Source organism: Xenopus laevis, chromosome 4S (genome assembly GCF_017654675.1).
Source record: "Xenopus laevis strain J_2021 chromosome 4S, Xenopus_laevis_v10.1, whole genome shotgun sequence".
NCBI classification, from domain to species: domain Eukaryota; kingdom Metazoa; phylum Chordata; class Amphibia; order Anura; family Pipidae; genus Xenopus; species Xenopus laevis.
This window is the reverse complement of record NC_054378.1, coordinates 24,724,079-24,735,572: the sequence shown is the minus strand read 5'-3', so window position 1 is coordinate 24,735,572 and position 11,494 is coordinate 24,724,079.

Below are 11,494 nucleotides of genomic sequence, written 5' to 3'. Positions count from 1 at the left end.
AACTAAGATCTAGGGTCAATATTCCAGGTTTCACTAGTGACTTACTATATAACAGACCTGCAAGAATGTAGCCAATTGAGTATTACTAGTCATTTATCATTTTTTACATATAGCACAAAATAAACAAGCCCTTTTGTTATGATTTTGGTAGCCGAGGATGAGTAGAGTATAACAGTGCTTTATTAGCAAGTTCATGCAGCTATTACACTTCAAAAGTAGCTTCAACTCTAATACTTTTAAGCAGTATAGAAAGTAATATGTGCACAGTATAACTCTTGTGCACAGTGACAACTACAGGCCCTTTTGTATAAACACAACATATTCCCCCTATAGTAGAAAAGCATTTGGGAAAATGCAATAAACAACAACAATTAAACAGTATGCATCTTAAAGCAATATTATGCATTATTCACATCACATAGTCCTTGGTCCATGCAGTTAGTTTTTTGATTCTCTCAGTATGCCTTATAGGTTCACTTTCTTCAGGTCTATTGCAGTTTGCATAATGAGTAGGAAAATGTCCTTCATCAAATGGAGCATCTCCAAAGTCATTCCTAACAGGAGGTGTCTCACTTCAAGTGGTGTAGTAAATTTAGATTATACTTGTTTCAGTGGTCCAGGATTCTTAATTCTAACTAAAAATAATCCTGTCCGTATAAGCCTTGCATTTGGCTTGTTGACATGTGACAATGTCAGCAGTAGACGATTTTGTAGGCACAGTATTTTGTGGAAGTTTGATGTCTGCAACATATAACTTAGGGGCACATTTATCAAGGGTCGAATTTCAAAGTTAAAAAACTTCGAAATTCAACCATTGAATTGGCCAAAACTTTTCTTTTTAAATTTTTTGTCCGGTCGAAGTAAAATCGTTCGATCGATCATAGAAATCATTCGAATCGAACGTGTTAATCGATCAATCAAACAATTTTCATAGAAAAAAATTTTGACTTCTAAAAACTTAGCCAAATGTTGGCTATAGGTTTTAGGAGGTCCCCATAGGCTAACATAGCAATTCGGCAGGTTTAAGGTGGAGAAGTGTCGACGTTTTTTGAAAGACAGTACTTCAGTTTTCTGGTTGAATAGTAACATAGTAAGTAAGTTTGAAAAAAGACACACGTCCATCAAGTTCAACTTTTTTTTTTTTTTTTTTAATATGCCTAATTGCCAGTTGATCCAGAGGAAGGCAAAAAAAAAACATCTGAAACCTCTCCAATTTGCCTAAGAGGGGAAAAAAATTCCATTCCTTCCAAAATGGCAATCGGACTAGTCCCTGGATCAACTTGTACTATGAGCTATCTCCCATAACCCTGTATTCCCTCACTTGCTAAAAAACTATCCAACCCCTTCTTAAAGCTATCTAATGTATCAGCCTGTACAACTGAGAATTCAACATCTTCACAGCTCTCACTGTAAAAAAACCCTTCCGAATATTTAGGCGGAACCTCTTTTCTTCTAATCGGAATGGGTGACCTTGTGTCAGCTGGAAAGACCTACTGGTAAATAAAGCATTAGAGAGATTATTATATGATCCCCTTATATATTTATACATAGTTATCATATCACCCCTTAAGCGCCTCTTCTCCAGCGTGAACATCCCCAATTTGGTCAGTCTTTCCCCATAGCTAAGATTTTCCATAACTTTCACCAGCTTAGTTGTCCTTCTCTGTACCCTCTCTAATACAATAATGTCCTGTTTGAGTGATGGAGACCAAAACTGTACGGCTTATTCTATATGGGGCCTTACAAGTGCTCTATACCGTGGAAGAATGACCCCTCCTCCCGTGACTCTATGCCCCTTTTAATACAGATCAAGACCTTATTTGCCCTTGATGCTGCTGACTGGCATTGCTTGCTACAGCCAAGTTTATCATCTATAAGGACTCCAAGGTCCTTTTCCATAATGGATTTGCCTAGTGCAGTCCCATCAAGGGTATAAGTGGCATGGATATTTTTACATCCCAGGCTGCATGACTGCATGACTTTACATTTATCAACATTGAATCTCATTTGCCACTTAGCTGCCCAGATTGCCAGTTTGTCAAGATCGTGTTGCAAGGATGCCACATTCTGGATGGAATTAATTGGGCTTGATAGTTTTGTGTCATCTGCAAACACTGATACATTACTTACAACACCCTCCCCTAAGTCATTAATAAACTTCAAATATTCAAAGTATTTTCAATTCAAATCGAAATTGAAGTCGAATTTGGCCTATTCGATGGTCGAAGTACCCATAAATTACTTCGAAATTCGAGTTTTTTAATTCGAAAATTCACTTCAACCTTTGATAAATCTGCCCCTGAGTGTGCATCTGTCTGCCATGTAATAATTCAGCTAGAGGTGATTGGGTTGTTGCATGGCACATTGCTCTGTAGTTATGTAGGAACTTTCCAAGATTTCCCAGTAAGATTTGCTGGCTGTAGTGCTTCTTTCAGACTTCTGCTCGATTTCTCCATTTGCTTGTGGGTAAAACACTGAAGATTTCCGATCCACAATATTGCTCTCTCTCAGAAAAAATTCAAATTCAGATGAGACAAATGGTGGTCCGTTGTCTGATATTAACTCCTTTGGATTACCTTCTCTGCTGAAGACAGTAGACAGAAAAGTTATTACTGTAGCTGATTAAATATGAGAAACAATCAAGGTTATAGCATATCTACAGTATATAGGAGCATCTGCAAAGGACCCACAATATTGATAGCAAGTTTTTCCCATACTGAAGCAGGAAATGCTACTGGCTGAAGTGGTGGTGTATGTTTGATAGCTGTTTTGTCATGACAAGTAATACAAGATTTAATGGCAGTTAACAAATAGGCATCCATTGCTGTATACCAATATAGTTCTCGTAGTCTTTGTTTTGTACATACAATTCCTTGATGACTCTCATGTGCAAATTGTATGAGATTTTCTCACAAGGTCTCCAGTACCAGTAAGTGGTGAGCTCCATGGACAGCATAGCCATCTCATCTCATCACATGAGAAAGGCCACGCAAGTCCCCAAACATGTTGTGTGTTAATCATGTAGTCTGGCATTAAAACTTTGATCACAGCAGTATCTGCTCTCCTGAGTGCTCTCCTCAATCTCTGTTTTTGATGAACATCTACTAAGGACAGTTCATGTCTAATCCTGTAGTTAGGTTGAAGAGCAGGACTGAGTTTGTTCTCAGCATTTGGCCATTTGCATTGTAAGATATCTTGTAGTTTTACTTGAATTGTACATGTGAGGCAAGCTTTCTTAAAATCAGCAGCTGTAACTGTAGATGATAGTAAATCAGTCAATGCTACAACTTCTATGTCCTCGTCCAGTGTATCAGAAGCTGCAGGTAAAGGTAAACGTGACAAACAATCAACAGTAACATTTTTCAAAGCTGGTTTGTATTGCATTTTGTAGTTGAAATTCAGTAGCCTTGCTGACCATCTAGTTATATGCATTCCAGCTCTTCCTAGTGCCTTTGTTGTAATCAGTGTAGTTAAAGGGCTATGGTCGGTGCATAATGGAAATTCTCTACCCTGTAGGTAGGTTCTCCATTTTTCCGTTGCTCAAACACATGCTAGAGTTTCTTTTTTAACAGTTGAATACTTACGCTCTGCCTCTGTAAGTGTTCTGGATGCAAATGCAACAGTTTTCTCTGTATGATCAGCATGTATCTATGTGAGAACTGCACCAACATCATAGTCTAAAGCATCTGTAGTTACCATAGTGGGTAGTGCAGGATCAAATAAAGCTGGCGCTGGACTGTTCACTATTAGCTATTTCACTATTTAAAAGCTATGTTGAGTAGTCTCTGACCACACCAGACTTAAAGTTCCATGTAATAGTGCTCTAAGTGGCTACACAACTAAAGCATAGTTGGGAATAAACTTAGAATACCATGAAGTAAGACCTAAGAAAGCTTGTAAGGTCTGGAAATCAGATGGAGTAGGTGCTTGTGTAACAGCATTGACATGGTCAGGGTCAGGCATTAATCCATCTTGTGAAATTATATGACCCAGAAATGACAGCTGAGTTTGTCTGAAGTGGCATTTGGAAAGGTTACGTTTCAGTCTTGCAGAATCAATGCATTTCAGAAAATTTTTTAGGTACTTGTTATGAAGATCCATAGTTGGAGCATAGACACTTATATCATCCAAGTAGCATTGTAAACCAGGTATGCCATGGAGTATGGAAGACATCAGTCTTTGAAAACAACTCTGAGCTGAAGCCAGTCCATAAGGTACATGCTTGAACCGAAACAAACCATCATGAGTGAAAAATGCAGTGAGGTCTCTGCTTTCCTCATGCAGTAATACTTGATGATACTCTGAAGATCCCGGGTAGAAAAGAATGTTGCTCCCCGGAGTTCTGAAAATATTTCCTCTATGTGTGGCAAGGGATGATTATCCATAACAACTGCTTTATTAGGTTCACGAAGATCAACACACAATCGAACACCTACAATTTTCTTCATTGTTACAACAATTGGTGAAACCCATTCAGAGGATTCTGATTTTTCACATCATGCTCTACCAGTTTTTTTAGTTCCTGTGAGACAGTGTCCCTTATAGAGTAGGGCAATCGCCTCAATTTCTTGCATACTTGTTTAAAATCTAGTCTCAACTTAACTTTGTTTACAAAGTTCTTTGCACAGCCCGGTGAAGTGTTGCTTTGTGGTGAAATTTTAGACACAGGCTATGTGGCAGGCACTGGTGCTGTAGTAATGAGACCATCAACTAATTGTTGGTTTAATGCAGCAGAGATCACTTCAAAGTATAGCAGCACCCTTATTCACAATGTAAAAGTCACATTTTGCAGTATTTGATTCAAATTGTACAGTCACTGGCAAGCAACCAAGCACAGGGATTGGATCCTTTAAGTAATCTTTTGCAAAGTATTTCAAGAAAATATCCTTTGGTAGTATAGAAACAGCTGAACCTGTATCAAGCATCAGGTTAGTGGAGTATCCCTTGTCAGAAGAAACAGTATTGACATTGACAGTGCATATAAACTTGTCTGGAATAAATGTCAGCTTTATCAAACACTTAATACTGTGACATTTGTAGCAGTGATTTCATGAACATCTTTAGCAGAACTACGGCAGATCTTAGCAAAATGTCCTACTTTTTTGCATTTGGGGCACTGTACATCTTTTGCAGGACATGTAGCAAAATTTGCAGTGTGTTGTGTTGAACCACAGCTAAAGCAGTATTTTTAATTTGCATTTTCTGCACGGTTTTGCAGTGAATCCCTTTCCTTAGCACTGTATTTTGCCTGTGACTGTGCATTATTAGGCCACAGTGCTGAATTCACAGTCTGTACATTCCCAGCAGTTCCCTTACTGAGGCTTTTAGCCTCTGCCACTACTGTTTCAATTTGGCTAGCAACTGTAATAGCCTTCGCAAGGGTTAAATCCTGCTCTAGGAGCAGTCTCTCTCTAATGCAAGTTGAGTTTGTTTTTGTCCACTCTTAGCATTTCATCTGTTAGATTCCCAAAGTCACAGGTAACTACCAGCTCTATCAAAGCTGCTACATATTGTTCTGTGGATTTGCCATTACACTGTCCACGTTGGTGGAATTTATATCTTTCTGCAACCATATTTACTCTTGGCACGAAAAAGTTCTTTATAGCAGTAAGTGCAGTTTCATAAGTATCATCAGCAGGGCCACCATCAGGGGGGGACAGGGGGTACTGATGTCCTGGGCCCAGATGGTTTGGGGAGTTAAGGGGGCCCGGCCATGCTGCACTTACTTGCAGAGCCGGGCTCCTGCCATCAGTGAGCTGCAAACTTTGGAAGGGAGAGAGGGGCTGGAGCTCTGATGACATCTTCCTTCTTGTGCTCTGATTCCCCATGAAGTGTTAGTCCCGGTAAAGCCACATGGGGATTGGATGGGTGAAGTTTGAACCTCCCCTCTACTTTATCCAATCGTCATGCGGCTTTACCGGGACTTACATTTCACTGGCGAACCAGAGCACAGGAAAATGAAGAAACTGGCACCTGAGCTCCCTGGCTAAAGTAAGTTTTCTTTTTTTCTTTTAACTTCTTGGGGCTCTGGCCAATTTTTTTTAATAACTTGTAGGGGACCTGACCAAATGTGTTTTTTCTTAAATAACTTGTAGGAGTCCTGGCAAAATGTTTTTTAATAACTTATAGGGGCCCTGGCCAAATGTTTTTTTAATAACTTATAGGGGCCCTGGCCAATAATGCTTTTTTTAATAACTTATAGGGGCCCTTGCCAAATGTTTTTTTAATAACTTATAGGGGCCCCTGGCCAATAATAATTTATAGGGACCATCACCAAATGTTTTTTTTTATAACTTATAGGGGGCCCTCGCCAAATGTTTTTTTAATTACTTATAGGGGCCCTGGCCAATAATGTTTTTTTTAATAACTTGTAGGGGGTCCTTGGCCACCAATGTTTTTTTATTTAATTTGTAGGGGCCCTGACCACCAAAACTTGTAGGGGGCAGTGGGCACCAAAGTTCTTTTTTTTTAACTTGTAGGGGGGCACTTATTTGTGTCTTGTGTGGCCTTTAAACTGATGGGTAAGGGAGGGGTGGAGAAGGGGGGCCCAGAAAATTTTGCTGTGCGGGGCCCCGTGATTTCTGATGCCAGCTCTGATCATCTGGTAATGGTAATGTATAGAATATACACTGACCCTCTGCTTCCAGGCAGTGAATAAGTAAAGCACGCTTTCTAGCAGCAGAAATTTCCCCTTGGTCAGCAGCAATAATGTCGTTTTCAAACATACGGATCCAAGCAGTAAAAGGTATGGTAGGCTCACAAGGGTTTGGAAGAAAAGTGCAGGCTACTGCAGAGGTAGAAGAGACACATATCATCACCAATATGTTATGTTTTTGTAGCCGAGGATGAGTAGAGAATAACAGTGCAGGTTCATGCAACCATTACACTTCAAGAGTAGCTTCAACTCTAATACTTTTAAGCAGTATAAAAGTACTATATACTATATACTCTTGTGCACAGTAACAACTACAGGCCCTTTGTATAAACACCACACCTAAAATTTTCTTTGAAGCTTAACAATCAATCAATGCATTTAATCTAACAGTCACTGTTAGAAAGACCTTATTGTGATACACTATAAAAAGTGGTATCTAAACTATAAATAAAGCATGGAAGCACTGTCTTATTTAAATGTGCACAGCAACATGAGTTTAAGGTAACGAGGCACTCTGCGGTAATAAACACCCACTTAAAGTTAACTTTGGATGATGGCACAAAGAGCATTGTCTCCCCTTCTGTCAGTTTGTGCTTTTTCTGCAGGCTGACAGAAGTGCATCTGCTCCCAAACTTTAATTAAAGGGGTGGTTCACCTTTAAGTTAACTTTTGTTATGTTATAGCCAACTGTATTATGTTAACGGGCAATTCTAAGCAACTTTTCAATTGGTTTTCATTATTTATTTTTATAGTTTTATAGTTATTTGCCTTTTTCTTCTGATTCTTTGCAGCTTCTCTGACTGCTTCTAAAAAGTAAATGCCTGTAAGGCTACAAATGTATTGTTATTGCTAATTTTTATTACTGATCCTTCTATTCAGGTCTCTCCTATTCATATTCTAGCTCTTATTCAAATCAATGCATGGTTGCTAGGCTAATTTGGACCCTAGATACCAGATTTCTTAAAATGCAAATTGAAGAGATGCCGTATAAAAAGCTAAATAACTCAAAAACCTTCAATAATAAAAAATGAAAACAAATGGCAAACTATAATATAACTCTCTACATCATACTAAAAGTTATCTCGAAGGTGAAAAACCCCTTTAATGAAAAACAAACGTGATAATGCAAAAATACTATTTTATTCAATTGTTTTGCCAAATGTTTTGTGTTAAAACGTTGGGGTGATTCTCTGCCCAGAATATCTGCTATTCTGACTAATTGGACATTATATTGGTTGGTATGTATCTTTGTATTGCTAGTGCATTTTCTGTCTTGTATACTTGTTCCAAGTTACATAGTTACACGAGTTACACATAAACTTACACCACATGGGAGCAAAATATGAATGCATTTTAAAAACAGAATAGATCTGTGTCATTTGTAATTCTTTAAATCCAGCCATTGCAGGCATAAAGATAATCTCCCTTACTTAGAAATTGAGATCCAGTGACTAAGATCAGCTTGATGCTCTTTGATGTTCTACACTTAAGATGGCCATAGACGCAACGATCCGATCGTATGAATCATGGATTCGTACGATTTTCGGACTGTGTGTGGAGAGTCCCGACATTTTTCACCCGGCGGAGATCGGTCGTTTGGTCTATAGGACAGGTTAGAAAATTTATGTCGCCTGCAGATAATATCTCTGCATGTATTGCTGATCGTACAATTTTCAGTGGGAGACTGTTACTAGCTTTGTCAGACATAACTATCGATTGCTGTAAGAGGTAGAACATTGGCTGATCTGTTCTCTTACTACTTTATTTGGTCGGAATGGTAAGGCTTTTATCTGAATGGTTAGTGGCAGGTCGGGAGATGGGAAAGTCCGATCGTACGTTGATTCGTACGATCGGATCTTTGCATCTATGGCCAGCTTTAGGGGTTGAATTTCCAAGTGGTAAAAGTTTGAAATTCGACCATGGAATTGTAGAAATTCGATAGTGAAGGGTTTTTTTTGAGTGAATTTAGCCATTAAATTCCTTTAAATTCGAATTAATTTGAAATTCAACTTGGCAAAATGTATTAATAAAATTGACGGATTTAAACAACCTGAAAACTCAAATTCGTTTTGAAATCGAACAAACTCGAATCAAGTTTTATATCCGAAAATAACTCGAATGTCAGGAAGGCTGAAAACATCTTCAAACTGATCCCTGGGCCTTTCCCATTGGCAGTAATTTGGCAGGTTTTAGGTGGCGAATAGTCGAATTCTAGTGATTAAGCAAGCAAGTTCTGGATAGGGAGCATACAAGGCAAATAAACAAAATAGTAAACAGGCAGAGGTCCATGCAGGCAGCAGGCAAGTAAACAAACAAAATCAGCAACAGGAGACGTAAAACAGACCAGATCAATGGTAATTGTTTATCAGCTTGACGCAAAAACCCAGTTGAAAACTAGCAGTCATGCATCAGTGGGTATGTGAAAACCAATGTAGTGCAACAGCACAACGTTCCACATAATACAGCAAAAACAATATGACAGAAGTAAAGTTCAGCCTGCAGCTGTTTCCATATACCCAAACACTTAGCCTGTGGTAAACATACAGGTGTTTGTAGATGGAGAGCTAGAGCAATTTGCATTGAAGGTATTTTAAAACTGCCAAGATTTTCCTTAACCAAGCATTCTGCACTTTATATAAACTTTTCATGCAATGTGGTGTTGTGAACTGTTTTTACAAGTACATGAAAATAGCATTTTCTGCATACATTAAAAGTTGTTGTGCGTGCTGATAAAATCTCGAGGCTCATTTATCAAAGTCGAAATTCTAATTCATTTGAATTTTTTTTAATTCGAATATACTGGGAGGTTATTTAAGAAAAAATTAAAATGTCTAATATTCGATCAAATGGCTCCGGCCCAAAAATTTGAATCGTATCGCTATTAAAAAAAAATTGTTTGTATACTACGAAAAAAAAAACCGCCACTTACCAAATCTTACTGAATCTCTGATTGCGCTCCTCTTCAGAAAAGGCGATCGGGTGATCCATCATGCGGCGCGTGAATTCTCCTCCCTTATAGAAGAGGTAGAAGAGGAGGTACTGAAAAAAATATGTACATAAAAATCATATTTTTAGTTTGATCTTGCATACACAAAACTTGCATGCTCGTACAATAATTTATTCACATATCACTTTACAAAAACTTCTGGATAGAATGTGTTTATGGCAACGGACATTTAAACTCTTAAATCGTCACATCTGTTTCCTAGAACAGCCTCACACAAATGGAAATAATAAAAAAATCAACTAAGGTCATTAGATTTACGTTACTGACATTAAGCATTTAAGCAACAGAATATCACAAAAAACAGAGTATTAATAGTTTTTTTCTTACCAACAAAGTAAGAAACCGTAAAAAGTATATTCACAATCACAAAAACAGCAGTGGCAATTGATCACAGTCAGTCATGTAGCAACTTTCGCATAGAGTATTCTATTTACTGCAGGACACTAAACTATTCAGATTTACAGCATTTTTCAATGTACTTGCAAGGGTTTAGTAATGCAGTGCTGGTGCAGTAGCAATGGCATGCATTGCTATAGACGTAGATATCTGCTCGTTTGGCGATGTCGATAAACGAGCGGATCTCTGCCCGATGTGCCCACATTGAAGTGGGTGATATCGGACTGATCCTATCGTGGGCCCTAGGGGCGGTCAGATAGCGGCACCGAATACACGCAGAGATGCGGCCGCGATCCAACGGGATTTTTTAACTTGCCCAATCAAGATCGGGCCAACTTTCGGCCACATATCGATTGGGAAAGCCCGATGGATGGCCCCACACATGGGCCAATAAGCTGCCAACTCGGTCTGTTGGCAGCTTTTATCTGCCTGTGTATGGGGGGCTTAATAGAGTTTGTGTTTTTCAGACAAGCACTATGAATTCTGCATTCTTCTCCACATGGTGCAGGAATTTTGTACATTGCATTCTCTCCTGGTGCATGTACTGAATAAAATCCTTGCCAAAGAACAGGCCCTGGCTCAAGACAGAGCTGCTCTTCCTCAAGAAATTGAAAACACATAACTGACAGAGCAAAAACAAATAGTTCTATTAAAATATTTGACTACAATTTTGCTGTGTTGTTTTCATACTAAAGCTTAACAACTAAATAAAAAAGAAAATCTATTTTACCAAGTACAAGGCAATATCTCATTATTACCAAGAAATCATTTTTAAAAAATTTGAATTATTTGGTTAAAATGGAGTTTATGGGAGATGGACTTTCCATAATTTGGAGCTTTCTGGGTAACTGGTTTCCAGTTAACGGATCCCATACCTGTATTAAATATATCCAAAATGTTGACAAAATGTTATTTAAATCTAATACAGATTTGCAGTTTCCAATTTTAGAAGTTAACTATTTGGGGGTGGGTTCATGAATCTTAAGATAGTGTTTCATCATTTCTTGTAAGCAGTTTTTTTAAAAATTTTGATGATTTCAGTTATATTCAATATTCAACTCAAAAGGCTAAGAAATTACTTTTTTTTAATGTTTTTCTGACCTACACATTTAGCGGCATGAATTAAGACTTGTAGCACATTTGACAATTGCTACAATGTCTGTAAGATCTGGTTTTCTACCAACGCAGTTTTTCTTACAATACACGTTTTACCAAACTTTTTGGTTTAGGCCTATGTTGCATACAATTATATGATCTGTTATCCGGAAACCCGTTATCCAGAAAGCTCTGAATTATGGAAAGTCCATATCCCATAGATTAAATTTTATCCAAATAATAATAATCCAAATAATAATCCAATTTTTTAAAAATGGTTTCCTTATCCTCTGTAATAAATTAAACAGCACCTTATACTTGGTCAAAACTAAGGTATAGTT